General features: G+C 44.0%; 1 pseudogene; it reads right to left on the reverse strand.

Annotated features, from left to right (window-relative positions):
* Positions 1-1,494: 1,494 nt before the first annotated feature.
* On the reverse strand, positions 1,495-3,795 carry LOC120854161 (annotated as a pseudogene).
* Positions 3,796-15,078: the final 11,283 nt, after the last annotated feature.

A 15,078-nucleotide genomic window follows, 5' to 3' on the forward strand; every position in this document is an offset into this window, starting at 1 on the left:
GAAAAGTTCCCTTGGTATTTCTAATTTTGTTGAAGAGATCTCTAGTCTTTCCCATTCTATTGTTTTCCTCTATTTCTTTGCACTGATCACTGAGGAAAGCAGTCTTATCTCTCCTTGCTATTCTTTGGAACTCTGCATTCAAATGGATATATCTTTCCTTTTCTCCTTTGCCTTTTGCTTCTCTTCTTTTCATAGCTGTTTGCAAGGCCTCCTCAGACAACCATTTTGCCTTTTTCATTTCTTTTTCTTGGGGATGGTCTTGATCACTGTCTCCTGTACAATGTCACAAACCTCCATCCATAGTTCATCAGCCACTCTGTCAGATCTAGTTCTGTAAGTCTATTTCTCACTTCCACTGTATAATCGTAAGGGATTTGATTTAGGTCATACCTGAATGGTCTAGCGGTTTTCCCTACTTTCTTCAATTTAAGTCTGAATTTGGCAATAAGGAGTTCATAATCTAAGCTACAGTTAGCTCCTGGTCTTGTTTTTGCTGACTTATAGAGCTTCTCCATCTTCAGCTGCAAAGAATATAATCAATCTGATTCCCACATTGATCATCTGGTGATGTCCATGTGTAGAGTCTTCTCTTGTATTGTTGGAAGAGGGTGTGTGCTATGACCAGTGCATTCTCTTGGCAAAAGTCTGCTAGCCTTTGCCCTCCTTCATTCTGTATTCCAAGGCCAAATTTCCTGTTACTCCAGGTATTTCTTGACTTTGTACTTTGGCATTCCAGTCCCCTATGATGAAAAGGACACTGTTTTTTTGGTGTTAGTTCTAGAAGGTCTTGTAGGTCTTCATAGAACCATTCAACTTCAGCTTCTTCAGCATTACTGGTTGGGGCAAAGACTTGGATTACTGTGATATTGAATGGTTTGCCTTGGAAATGAACAGAGATCATTCTGTCATTTTTGAGATTGCATCCAAGTACTGCATTTCAGACTCTTTGACTATGATAGCTACTCCATTTCTTCTAAGGGATTCTTGCCCACAGTAGTAGATATAGTGGTCATCTGAGTTAAATTCACCTATTCCAGTCCATTTTAGTTCGCTGATTCCTAAAATGTCGATGTTCACTCTTGCCATCTCCTGTTTTACCGCTTCCAATTTGCCTTGATTCATGGACCTAACATTCCAGGTTCCTATGCAATATTGCTCTTTACAGCATTGGACTTTACTTCCATCACAAGTCACATCCAGAACTTGGTGTTGTTTTTGCTTTGGCTCTGTCTCTTCCTTCTTTCTGGAGTCAGTTCTCCACTGATCTCCAGTAGCATATTGGGCACCTACCGATATCAGGAAGCTTCCATAAGCCTCTTATCCTTCTCCATCAGAGAGCAGACAGACTGAAAAACTAACCAATCTGGTCACATGGACCATAGCCTTGTCTAACTCAATAAAAGTATGAGCCATGCTGTGTAGGGCCACCCAAGATGGACAGGTCATGGTGGAGAGTTCAGACAAAATGTGATCCACTGGAGAAGGGTTGACAGTTTACTTTTGTTTAAATCCTATTGCTTCCTCACAAGGAATACTTTTATTTTTCAATTTCTTCTTGGTGTAGTGAATTCTCATTCAGAGGAAAATCCTGGTTACCTTTTATGCCTAAGCATGGTTCTTTACGACCTGATGTTTCTTGAAGATCTTCTGTAGCCTGATCTCCTTCTTTAGTGACCATTTCAAGATTATTTAAGTCAGTTTTAAGAGAGAGTCCCCACTTCATTGGTAGTATGTGCAGAATCAGACTTAAGTGATCAGGAGTACTAGCAGCCTCTGATATGACTGTCAAACATTCTACTGCACTCTCATTGACAGTCTGCACAGACTCGATGCACCAGGTGATTTATCTTGCCACAGCTCATCTGAAGAAATAAGCTTCCCTTGTAAAGGAGAGAGTTCTGATTCCATCAACATCTACAGAAAGAGACTCTTGGTGCTCCTAGGAGCAGTGCTGGCACTATCATAACCTGTATCACAGATTCTTGAGTCTATTTCATCAGTATTACTTCTTGTCATTTTCTTTAAGTGGCAGAAGTCCCTTCCTGATGACTGATCTATCTCCATGAGTAAGGATTCCTTTATTTTGCCATCCAAAATTTCTTTCTAGATTGCAGATGTACAATTCCATTGGCTACATGATGCCATATTCCTCATGGCCTTTCTCTTGAACCAAGGGGTCTGTTTTATGTGAATCAAATGTTATGTTATTTGGTGTAACTAGCAACATACCAGAGAGTTCCAGAAAAACATCTATTTCTGCTTTATTGACTATGCCAAAGCCTTTGACTATGTGGATAACAATAAACTGTGGAAAATTCTGAAAGAGATGGGAATACCAGACCACCTGACCTGCCTCTTGAGAAACCTATATGCAGGTCAGGAAGCAACAGTTAGAACTGGACGTGGAACAACAGACTGGTTCCAAATAGGAAAAGGAGTATGTTAAGGCTGTATATTGTCACCCTGCTTATTTAACTTGTATGCAGAGTACATCATGAGAAACGCTGGGCTGGAAGAAGCACAAGCTGGACTCAAGATTGCCATGAGAAATATCAATAACCTCAGATATGCAGATGACACCACCCTTATGGCAGAAAGTGAAGAGGAAATAAAAAGCCTCTTGATGGTAGTGAAAGAGGAGAGGAGAAAAAGTTGGCTTAAAACTCAATATTCAGAAAACTAAGATCATGGCATCTGGTCCCATCACTTCATGGCAAATAGATGTGGAAACAGTGTCAGACTTTATTTTCTTGGGCTCCAAAATCATTGCAGATGGTGATTGCAGCCATGAAATTAAATGATGCTTACTCCTTGGAAGGAAAGTTATGATCAATCTAGATAGCATATTCAAAAGCAGAGACATTACTTTGCCAGCAAAGGTCCATCTAGTCAAGGACTATGGTTTTTCCAGTGGTCATATATGGATGTGAGAGTTGGACTGTGAAGAAAGCTGAGTGATGAAGAATTGATGCTTTTGAACTGTGGTGTTGGAGAAGACTGTTGAGAGTCCCTTGGACACTGCAAGGAAATCCAACCAGTCCATCCTAAAGGAGATCAGTCCTAGGTGTTCGTTGGAAAGACTGATGGTGAAGCTGAAACTCAGTACTTTGGCCACCTCATGCGAAGAGTTGACTCATTGGAAAAGACCCTGATGCTGGGAGGGATTAGGGGCAGGAGAAGGGGACGACAGAAGATGAGATGGTTGGATGGCATCACCGACTCGATGGACATGAGTTTGGGTAAATTCCAGGAGTTGGTGATGGACAGGGAGGCCTGTTGTGCCAATTCATGGGGTCGCAAAGAGTCGGACATGACTGAAGGACTGAACTGAACTGAGCAACATACCACTGACTGTGCTCTTGCCACTGGTAGTATATCTGCAATTAATTTTAAGAAATGTCTCAGTAAGTGCTTCTTCCTCTTCAGAAGTGGAAGGTACAACTCATGCAGGTCGAATACTAGTAAAAGCAGTTAAGGGAGTTGCTTCTTTTGAGTGGACTACATCAGGATTAGTAGTCTTATCTAATTCAGCCTCCGGATGATGTTTGTGACACAGTGCTTAGAGATGGAGGGTGCTCAACACTGGAGACTTATTCAGGATTGGGAACATTATAAAACCTGTCCATTAACAACTGCTCGGGAGAATATTTAATTCAACAAGTTTGTTGAGCTTGTATCAAATTTCAGGGCTATACTATTCAAAGAATTCTTTGATTCAACAGTATGTTCAATAGTCCCTTTGGGTTTCTGAAAAGGCATTTTTCTCTCATCTTTCTTGTCTAGAGTCTTTTACTGGCCAGTGTTCCAGACAGGAACGCAAGTCCACCAGAATGCGTGGTGGGTGGGAGCTGGAGTGTAGGAATTGGAGAGCAATCCCAGAGTGAGGACTACTTTTGACTGCAGGGAGATGGCCTGAGGAGACAGGAGGGAGGAGATCGTGGTGGGAAATGCTTTTGGAGGAAAGCCAGGCAGTACCAGAGGCAGAGCACTACTGCTGAGTCGCGTGCAGAGTGTGGAGCCTTCACTGTTGCCTCTCTGCCTATTCTCTACAACATTTTAAACTAGATGCTCAGGCATGATCCTGCTGACTCCAGTTGCGGGTTGCATTCCATAGGCCTGATCACTGTTTGTCTGGAATCCCACAGGTGGGTTTACTTGGATTGACTGGGTGGAGGGAATGTTTCCTTTCCATCACCCACATCCCCCTTCTGTGTTTGTAGGGATGTGGGGCTGTAGTTTGAAACATGGCATCAGTGGGTAAGGTTGTAGGATATCTGGTGTATTATGCCTTGGAAGAGTTTTCAGGGCATGTGAAACAAGTGCTGTTTGTGCAGGTTAACGTAGAGTGCCCCACACCTTGGATCCAGTTGTACATGGGAGTTGGGCTAAAGCATTGGAATAGCCCCCTGGAAGGTGTGTGTGTGTGTGTGTGTGTGTGTGTGTGTGTGTGTGTGACTAATAGAGGTGAAGGGGTGGCAGTTTTACTCCATTTAGATTGTTAATTACCACTGGACCCGGCAGGTTCAGGGGAAATGCATGAGGAGAGTAATAGCCAGCTGGGGTGTTGATGGCATATCCAGCATTCTTCTAAATGGCCTGTCTGGTAGCTCAGCTGGTAAAGAATCTGCCTGCAATGCAGGAGATACCAGTTTAATTCCTGGGATGGGAAGATCTGGAGAAGGGATAGGCTACCTGCTCCAGTATTCTTGGGCTTCCCTGGTGACTCAGCTGGTAAAGAATCCCCCTGCAATGTGGAACCTTTGTGGGGTTCCATCCCTGGGTTGGAAAGATCCCCCTAGAAAAGGGAAAGGCTACTCACTCCAGTATTCTGGCCTGGAGAATTCCATGGACTGTATAGTCCTTGGGTTCTCAAAGAATTGGACACAACTCTTAAATGTTCCCCTTCAAATACCATTCTCGAATATCAGTAGTGATAAAAGGCCTTCCATAGATCATTTCAAATGCGCTAAGACTCAGACCACTCCTGGGGTCTACATGGACCTTCAGTAGTGCAATAAGAAGAGAGTTGGTCCAAGGTTCATGAGTTTCTTGGCAGAGCTTTGCTATGGTTTTCTTTAAAGTGTGGTTCATTTTCTCTACCTTCCCTGAAGACTGGGGCAGCCAAGAGATGTTTACTTTATAGTGTATCCCTAGGGGCCATAGTAAGTCCCTGTGTGATTTGGGCTATAAAAGAGGGCCTATTACTGTTCTGGAGGGACTTTGGAAGTCCAAATCAAGGGATTATTTCTTTTAAAAGGGACGTATAGATTTCCATAGCCTTTTCAGATCAGACGGAGAAGGCGTCAACCCATCCAGTGAAAAGTATCAGAAGATATTTATATCCTGAAGTGAAATCTACCAGTCTCCCCCCGCCTCCACCCCAGATATGTCACTTGGCATTTGATTGGCCTGAGTAATGATGGGGGTATTGAGTGGGTCTGTGGGTTATTCTGGTCACATAAATCACAGGCAAGCATTACTTGTTTTTCTGTTCTTTTAAGCCCCTTCCCTGAGAAAGCCTATTGTGTCAAGACCCATAGTGCATCCCTCCCATAATGGGTGGCCTCATGTAACTCTTAGTTTCCATTGTAGGGACTCAGGAATTGGAACCTTACCCTCCTTTTTATACCAGCCTGTGCTTCCCTTCTCATAGCCCTGTTTCTCAGCATTTTCTTGTTCTTTTGGAGAATACTGGGGAAGGCTACAGAGTTCAGGGTGATCAATCACTAGGGCCATAACTTGTTCAGGCTCTTGCAGTTGAGCTGCCTTTTTTGCAATTTGATAAACTTTGCTGTCTCCTTGGCTCACAAGAGATCCATTCCTCTGATGTCCCCTATAGTGGCTACCCGGGTTGGGAGCTGCACCCCATCTAAAAAGCCCTAATCACATCTTTATGTTTTATAGGAGAATTTCTGGTGGTTAACATTCCTCTTTCTTTCCAAATGGTAGTATGAGCATGTAGCATGTGGAACCCATAGTTAGAGTCAGTAGAAGTATTTAATTTCTTATCCTTCCCTAACTGCAAAGCTCCCATTAGTGAATTAGTTCCACATCTGTGCTGATGTCTGGGTTGGTGGGGCCTTCGCTTCTGTGACTTGATCTAGACCAGCAATGGCATGCCCCACCTTTCAGGTTCCCATTTCTATAAAACTGCTCCCATCAGTAAACTATTTGACCTCAGGGCTGTCAAGAGATTCATCTAGAAGATTAGACCTTCTGGAGTAAGTTTGTTCTATGGTGTTTATACAATGACGCAGCGAGTCCCCACTCTCAGCTATTGGAAGCAGAGTTGCTGGGTTCAGGGTTTGGCACACTCATAAAATAATGTCGAAGGTCTCTGTTAGGAGGGCCTGATATCTTGTTAACCTTCCTCCAGTCAACCAATGATGATCTCTGACTTCCAGCACTGAGTGTACCTGATAAAGTGTTAACACATCTAAGTGTTGTCCCAGGGTAAGCTTGGAAACCTCATTAACCAGCAACGCTATGGCTGCTATTGCCAGCAGGCAGTTTGGTCATTCCAGGGCCACTGTGTCCAGTTGTTTTGAAAAATAAGCCACTGGTCTCTGATGTGGTCCCAGCTTTTGGGTCAGGACTCATAGTACTATCCCCGATCTCTTGTGAATGTATAGGGTAAAGGGCTTGTCCAAATTTGGAAGTCTTAGTGCTAATGCTCTGCTCAACACAGTCTTTAGAGTCACTGGTGGTTGCTCTTTCAATGAAGGGATTCCCTTTCTTCTCCCTTTAGAGCCTCAGAGAGGGCTTGGCTTTAAGGCCATAATTTGGAATCCAGATGTGACAGAACCCAGTCATCCTGAGAAAACCTCGGCATTGCCTCTTTGTGGTTGGAGATTGTAATCACCGGTTGCTCTTTTCTGACCTGTGGCCTTAGGGGTCAAAACAGATCCTAAATATTGAACCCATTGCTGTGATATTTGACCCTTGGTTGATGAGATACATCCCCTTTTTACCAGAAAATTTAAGACCTTAACAGTATTTTGATCTGAATCTTGTTCGGTTTCAATCATCAACATATTGTAGCAGAGTTCCCTTTTCAAGGATCACGTGCCTTGCTAATGCATTTCCAAAAATAATGGGGGCTGTCCTGAGCACATGTGGAAGCACTGTCCACCCATGGGTAGCCTCCAGGGTGTCAGAGTCCCTCCATACAAAGACAAAAAGATACTGGGAGTATGGATGGAGGGGAATACAGAAAAATGCATCTTTGAGGTACCAAACAGAGAAATACTGAGCGCTCCCCAGCATGTGGGTGACAAGGTGTGTGGGTTTAGCATCCGTGGGTGAACAGGGATGACTGCCTCCTTCACTGCTCTAAGTCTTACACAAACTGACGATACTCTCCATTAGGCTTCTGAATGGGGAGGATCAGGGTGTTGCAAGGGGATTGGCAGGGCCTAAAGAGTCTGCATTTTAGAAATTTGGTGACCAGTGCTGGAGTCCCCTCAGGGCTTCTGACTTTCAAGGATATTCTCTCTGGATGTTCCCTCCCAGGCATTACTCTTATTTCTGTAGAGGGGAACATGTTTTGCCCTGCTTGGCACTGAAGTATCTTAAACTGCTGTTATCTACTTGCTCTCTAATTTCTTGGGCGATGTCTTGGGAAATATTTTGATGACCAGCAGGTGGGTCATCTGGGGCTACCAACAGATGCATTCTCTGTTTGAATTCTCTGCCTCTTTGGACTTCACCCTGTCCTAAGAATATACTAGCTCCTAATTTATTTAGCAAATCTCTCCCAAGGAAGGCATTCTGGCATATACAAAAAGGAGTGAGTAATACTAACGCACCTGACTTCACAGGCAAGGGGAGACATAAATTGCGAGGAACTGGGGCCCGTCAGGTTGCCCCTGGGTCATCCCATAGGAGGGCACTCAGGACGTTCCCCTTCCAGTGACCTCCTTCTGACAAAAGGTACCTGATCCGGGCCCAGGAAGCTTCTTGGCAGCCTGTCCAGCCATCTCAGCCCTCTGGGGTCCCCTCAAGGTGGTGGGTGAGTCAGAGCAGCCAAAAGCTCTGTTTTCTTTATTAACCTCTTATCCTTATTGGTCTTCTCTGTTCAGTCTTGGTTGTTATAGACCTTGAAGACCTCCTTTATCAAGGTTGACAATGAGGTTTGGGGCCCAGCCTCGAGCTTTCGTATTGTTCTCCTGATGTCAGGAGTTGTTGCTGTTCAGTCACTTGGCCTTGTCTGAATCTTTGCACTCCATGGACTGCAGCACGCCAGGCTTCCCTGTCTGTCACCAGCTCCCAGAGTTTACTCAGACTCATGTCCATTGAGTCAGTGATGCCATCCAAACATCTCATCCTCTGTCGTCCCCTTCTCCTCATGCCTTCAATCTTTCCCAGCATCACGGTCTTTTCCAATGATTCGGCCCTTCCAATCAGGTGGCCAAAGTATTGGAGCTTCAACTTCAGTCCTTCCAATGACTATTCAGTATTGATTTCCTTTAGGACTGACTGGTTGGATCTCCTTGCTATCCAAGGGTCTCTCAAGAGCCTTCTCCAACACCACAGTTCAAAAGCATCAATTCTTTGGCACTCAGCCTTCTTTATGGTCCAGCTCTCACATCCATACAGGACTATTGGATAAACCATAGCTTTGACCAGGTGGTGTTTTGCTGATCTTTGTCAGCAAAGTAATGTCTCTGCTTTTTAGGTTTGTCATAAATTTTCTTCCAAGGAGCAAGCATACTTTAATTTCATGGCTGCAGTCACCATCTGCAGTGATTTTGGAGCCCAAGAAAATAAAGCTTGTCATTGTTTCTGTTTTTTCCCCATCTATTTGCCATGAAGTCATGGGACCAGATGCCATGATCTTAGTTTTCTGAATGTTGAGATTTAAGCCAGCTTTTTCTACTCTCCTCTTTCACTTTCATCAAGAGGCTCTTTAGTTCCTCTTTATTTTCTGCCATAAGGGTGGTGTCATCTACATATCTGAGGTTATTGATATTTTTCCTGGCAATCTTGATTCCAGCTTGTGCTTCATTCAGCCCTGCATTTCATGTGATGTACTCTGCATATAAGTTAAATAAGCAGGGTGACAATATACAGCCTTGCCGTACTCCTTTCCCAATTTGGAACCAGTCCTTTGTTCCGTGTCCAGTTCTCACTGTTGCTTCTTGACCTGCATACAGGTTTCTCAGGAGGCAGGTAAGATGGTCTGGTATTCCCATCTCTTTTAGAAATTTGACTTTTGTTATGATCCACACAGTCAAAGGCTTTAGTGTAGTCAATAAAGCAGAAGCAGGTGTTTTTCTGGAATTCTCTTGCTTTTTCTATGTTCCAATGAATGTTGGCAATTTGATCTCTGGTTCCTCTGCCTTTCCTAACTCCAGCTTGTACATGAGGAAGTTCTCAGTTCACATACTGTTGAAACCTGGCCTGGAGAATTTTGAGCATTACTTTGCTAGCGTGTGAAATGAGTGCAATTGTGCAGTAGTTTGAACACTTCTTTGGCATTGTCTTTCTCTGGGATTGAATGAAAACTGACCTTTTGATTGAATGGAAACTCAGCCACTGCTGAGTTTTCCAAATTTGCTGGCATATTGAGTGTAGCACTTTCACAGCATCATCTTTTAGGATTTGAAATAGCTCAACTGGAATTCCATCACATCCACTAGCTTTGCTCGTAGTGATGCTTCCTAAGGCCCACTTGACTTCACATTCCAGGATGTCTGGCTCTAGGTGAGTGATTATACCATTGTGGTTATCTGGGTGGTTAAGAATCTTATTTATATAGTTCCTTGTGTCTTCTTGCCACCTCTTCTTAATATCTTCTGCTTCTGTTAGGTCCATACCATTTCTGTCTTTTATTATGCCCATCTTTACATGAAATGTTCCCTTAATATCTCTAACATTCTTTAAGAGATCTCTAGTCTTTCCCATTGTATTGTTTTCCTCTGTTTTTTTTTGCATTGTTCACTTAGAAAGGCTTTCTTATCTCTCTCTGCTATTCTTTGGAACTCTGAATTCAAATGGATATATCTTTCCTTTTCTCTCTTGCCTTTCACGTCTCTTTTCTCAGCTATTTGTAAGGACTCCTTAGACAACCATTTGATAAAAGGCATGGCCAGTAGTGATCTCCCTTCTGTGGACTGAGGGTGTATATTCATGTACTAGCTGGCTCAGGAAGATGGCAGCTTTCCATCTTTCTTCTCTGTAACCTCTTAGAACTTACCTAGTTTACAGGCTTTACCATACACTTTTTCATTCCTTCCGATAGACAAATAGCATGTCTCATCCTAGCGTGGCCTACTTGATCTTCATAGTCCCAGCGTGGGTCATGTTCTGGGACTGCGTCCTCATTCCCCTGGTAAGTCCGCTGATGTGGGTTGGTGGCCAGTAGGCCATCTGCCTGTTCCCTGGCGTTTCTCAGTATATGCTCAGGTTGCCACAGTGGGCCCGGATAACCATGATGGTCTGCCAGGTGAGAGTGTGTCAACCCCAGCCTGACAAATCTGTTCCTAAATTGTCAGGGTTCTCTGAGGACCTGCCAAATCTCTGCTTACAGATTCCCAAGTCTCCCAATGAGAAGGGGACGCTCATTCTAGCTACTTCCTGAAGAAGGTAAAGGCTTTGTGAGACAAAAGTGGGGGTTACCTTTGAACCTGATCCGAGCTCTGCTGGGAAAGGCACTGAGGGCACTGATTTGGGGGTTTCGATTTGTCAGGGTGGTAAGGTGGGAGTCCAGGAGCTGAAGGAGATGGTGAAGGGGAGGGAAAAGGAGCTCAAGAAGGAGGCTCAGTGGGCCAGTGACTAATTAAAAGAGACCGGAAGGAAGCTCTGTGAGAAGGTCTGGCTCCCAATCTTTGGGAACAACATAGGTATAGAGGCTCCACATACATGATAAAAATCCCTCAGGCCTGAGTCTCAATAAAGTATAAAGGCCTGCACGCACGGGACCTTTCTCCATTTTGGGGACTGCTTACAAAAATAGATCCAGTAGTAAAATGGTATTTAAGAGATCCAATTGATCATTGGAGCTGGGTGATGGATACATAGGAGTTCATTATACTATTTTTTTTTAAGATTTTTATTTTTTCTGTTGAAGTATAGTTGATTTGTAGCATTGCATTGATTTCTGCTGTGCAGCATGGTGGTTCAGTTGTACATGTATATATATTCTTTTTTGTATTCTTTTCCACTGTTGTTTTCACAGAATATGGAGTGTGGCTCCTTGGGCTGCACGTTGGGGCCTTGTTGTTTATCCATTCTCATTATACTATTCTGTTTATTTGTATACATTTGAACTTTTCCATGACAAAAGTGCTTTCCTTAAAAAAGCAAGCTGTGAGAGATGTACAATGTGGTATCATTTATATCAAGCTTGAAAACATAAACAGAAAACTAGACTGTTTATCGATTTATGCTTTTGTGGTAAATGGTTAAAAAAAACCAAAACACACAGAAATCATAACAGCTGATTTGACCTTAGTGGTTACTATTGGATGGCAAGAAAAGAAGGATTCAAAAGCCTTTATAATATTTTGTGTATTTATTGGGGCTTCCCAGGTGGTTCAGTGGTAAAGAATCTGCCTGCAGGGTAGCAGACACGGGTTTGATCCCTGTATTTTGGGAAGCTACCCTGGAGAATGAAATGGCAAACTATTTCAGTATCCTTGCCTGGGAAATCCCATGGACAGAGGAGCCTGGCGGGCTACAGTTCATGGGGTCACAAAAGAGTTGGACACAACTGAGAGACTCAACAACAATGTTTTCATTAAGTTATTCTCTGTTTTAAAAAAACCAAAACAACAGAGTTAAGGGATCCATTCTGTGACCACTTCTCCTGGTCATCCAGTGCATATCGGCACCAGGCTGCACTGTAAGAGAAAATCAGTTCATTTGTTTTTAAACTGTCTCCAGTTGTTAAGAATGCAGAGATACCCTGGGCATTTCTCATATTTACATTAATCTGAAATGTACTCTGGCGAGTTTCTTTTATATTTCTGAGAATGTATATAAGTGCTCAGTTTCCTTTAAGCCAATTAAATACAGCTCATTTACAAGTTAATTTTTACCTACAGAACTAGAGATCCAATAGCTTTCCCGTCAGAGTTTAAAAGTCCTTTTTTTTTTTTCTCTCTGTCTGGGGGACCATAGATAGATCAGATAGTTCCTAGAGCCAGGCAGAACAGTTAACACTGGAGGCAGGGGGGAGAAAGGCAAGCTACTTTTCTTTTCCCCCGGTGATGGTCTTTAAAGTCCTACTAAGCACCCAGAGCTAGAGTCTCAGGCCATGTGGGCTGTTTTTGAATTTCAAGGCCGAAGTGCTCCACCAGGTCCGAAGTGCTCCACCAGGTCCGCAATGCTGGCAGAGACTTGCAGGACCAGTTGGACAGACAGAAACACATAAAACAAAAGCCCTTTTAAAAACACAGATGGTGACAGGAACGTAAAGACACAGAGTCTTCATGATGAAGGGCACAGGAGTGAAGGGCTGAGGACCACGGGAGAGGTAAAGGGAGGAGGGGCAGAAGAGACTGAGAGAGAGACAGAAAGAGATTGCCGTTTCAACCTGCCCTCTGCAGGTGTCTATTCAGGCACCAACCCACCTGCCTCCAGAAAGGGCCGGTGATGGAGGGAGCACCCTGTCCACTGCCCACTGGGGTGATCAAGCCTGGAAACCAGCCAGTGGTGCATCATTGCTGGGTCCCCAACCCATAGATGGGACTTCTACCCATGCGTCCACCAGTATATAGAAATCTGCCATTTCAGCCTGTTCCCAGTGGGACATCTCTTTGCAGCAGGAAAATAAAGGTGAGAATATTGTGAGGCGCTCAGACTTCTAGCCACTATGTGATATTAGGTTTGACTCTCCTTCGCTCTTGTAAATCTCCGGTCAAGGAGAGCCTACTGGGCCACGGTCTGTCTGCACAGCATGAGGCAGGCCTCTCCCACGTGTTTGTCACTGGTCAAGGGGAACTGTTGCTGGCCAGAGAGTTTCACGAGCCAAGAGGAGTGATGGAGCAGCTGCCCGATGGCCACTCTCTGGGAAGGATGGGGCAGAAGTAAGAGGACAGAGAGGGGAGAAGTAGAGAGATTTCAGGAGAGGGAAAGGGACAAAGGTGGCGGGGATAGTGTTGCCTGAATGAGGGTCTGAGACCGCCAGCGGCCAGGAAGGCAGACGTATCAAACGTAGTGACACTGAAATGAGGTCCAGGCGAGTGCTCGTCGCCCAGGGGGAAGCCGGATTCGGCGGTCCCTGGCGGTGCTCAGATCGTCTCCTGGGACGGGGACAGCTGTCCCTTCACTGTGTTCCCAAAAAGTATGTTACTGACCAGAGTTCGTGGCTTCCTTAGTCAATAGAAATTGATACGAGGCTAGACAGGAAATTCCAGCGAGGCTTTATTGGGGCCCCTGCTGCAACAGGAAGGAGCAGAAACAAGTGACAGTTTCCCTTGCTTGCTTCCTGGAGGGGAGCAGGGGTGAGCTGGTTCCTTACATGGGGTGAGGGTAGCGGTGGGTCAGGGGATGGCTTAGGTGGTCTGCCCACCTACCTGATGGTGCTGTGTGGGTTTTTGGTCTTTTCTGTATCTTGTTCATAATTTGCCCCAACTGCACAGGCATGCAGTTATTTTTAGTCCTTTGTAGTGTCTCTGTATTTTGTTGCTTGAGGAGACATTTGTCCAGGTGCAGGCACTACAGCAAAGAGTCCCAGGTCCCAGCCTGTCTCAAGAATAGGTATTAAGTTGTTTGGTGGTGTTGTGGGTGCTGTCGGTACTGCCCAGAACCAGGTTATCCATATCTGATCTGGTTTCGTGAGCATCGGCTGTTGAGCTGCCCTAGTCTGCAGAGAGCCGTCTGGCCAAGGGGTGCCTCTCACCCCAGAGATTATTTCCCTCACCCACCCCCACCCCCACAAGCTCACAGCACGTAGCCACTGATGAGGGGATCCAGATGGTCTGCGTCCCTGTTCCCAGGTGGAACCAACTATGGTACTTAGGGGATGGGGCGGAAGCTCCTGCTGAGACGACATTCTTGCTTAGCTTTCTTCCCCTGCTCTGCTCCCCTCACTTGCTTCTTTCTGAGAGCAGTCCCTCAAACAACTCGAGTCTGCTTTTAGGAAATCTGACTTAAAGAATCTGTTGCAGTTGTTTTTGTCTAGTTGCTAACTTGTGTCTGACTCTTGTGACAGCATGGACTGTATGTAGCCCACCAGGCTCCTCTGTCCATGGATTTCCCAGGCAAGAATACTGGAGTAGGTTGCCATTCCCTTCTCCAGGGGATCTTCCTGACCCAGGGACTGAACCCGAGTCTCCTGGATTGGCTGGTGAATTCTTTTACTGCTGAGCCACCAAGGAAGCTTTAAGAAAGAATATTTGCTGAATAAATTAATGCAGACCCAAGATCTTCTTTGGGGAGTAGGAATTGACTGTGCATTTGCTTCAACTTTGGCCACTTATATTTACATTTAGGGAGTAATTTAGGCAAAGAATCAACTTTATAGGTTTACAATTAGGATTATCTAATTCAGATGGATAAATACAGATTTTTCTGGTGCTAGGTATTTTATTATTAAGTATAGATCAGTTGTTTTGAAAAGCATGGTAGGACTATATGATTTAAAATGAGTTCTTTAAAAAAAAAAATCTTTTAGCTTTGAAGACTGATTTGTTCTGTCTCAGTTTGGAGCTACAATAGTCAGTAATGGATTCAGTTGCACAATTGATCATTTTCCCAGAAGTGGTCATTTTCTCTTCTATATGTTTCTTAAGGAACAGGGTCTATCTCATTTTGCTCATCTTTGCACAAAATACAATTGTAAATTTTTGATGTTCCCGTACCTTTGGATTTAGTTGAATCAGTCCCTATAAAAATATTTTTCTTGATAATATGTTTAGAAGATTTCTTATTTTGGAGGATTTTTGTTAACTTCTGGGGATAAATTTATCCATGAGAATCATATCTGTGCTTTTAAAAAGTTGTTGAATACATTCAACATGATAATTTAAATATCTGCTGTAGAGAGCTTGAGTTGCTTTTTCTCTATGATCATTTCTGTGATTTTCAAAGGCACATACCTCCCCAGCTGCAGAATTTCACAGAAAACAACCA

This window comes from Oryx dammah, unplaced genomic scaffold (genome assembly GCF_014754425.2).
Source record: "Oryx dammah isolate SB20612 unplaced genomic scaffold, SCBI_Odam_1.1 HiC_scaffold_27, whole genome shotgun sequence".
NCBI classification, from domain to species: Eukaryota; Metazoa; Chordata; class Mammalia; order Artiodactyla; family Bovidae; genus Oryx; species Oryx dammah.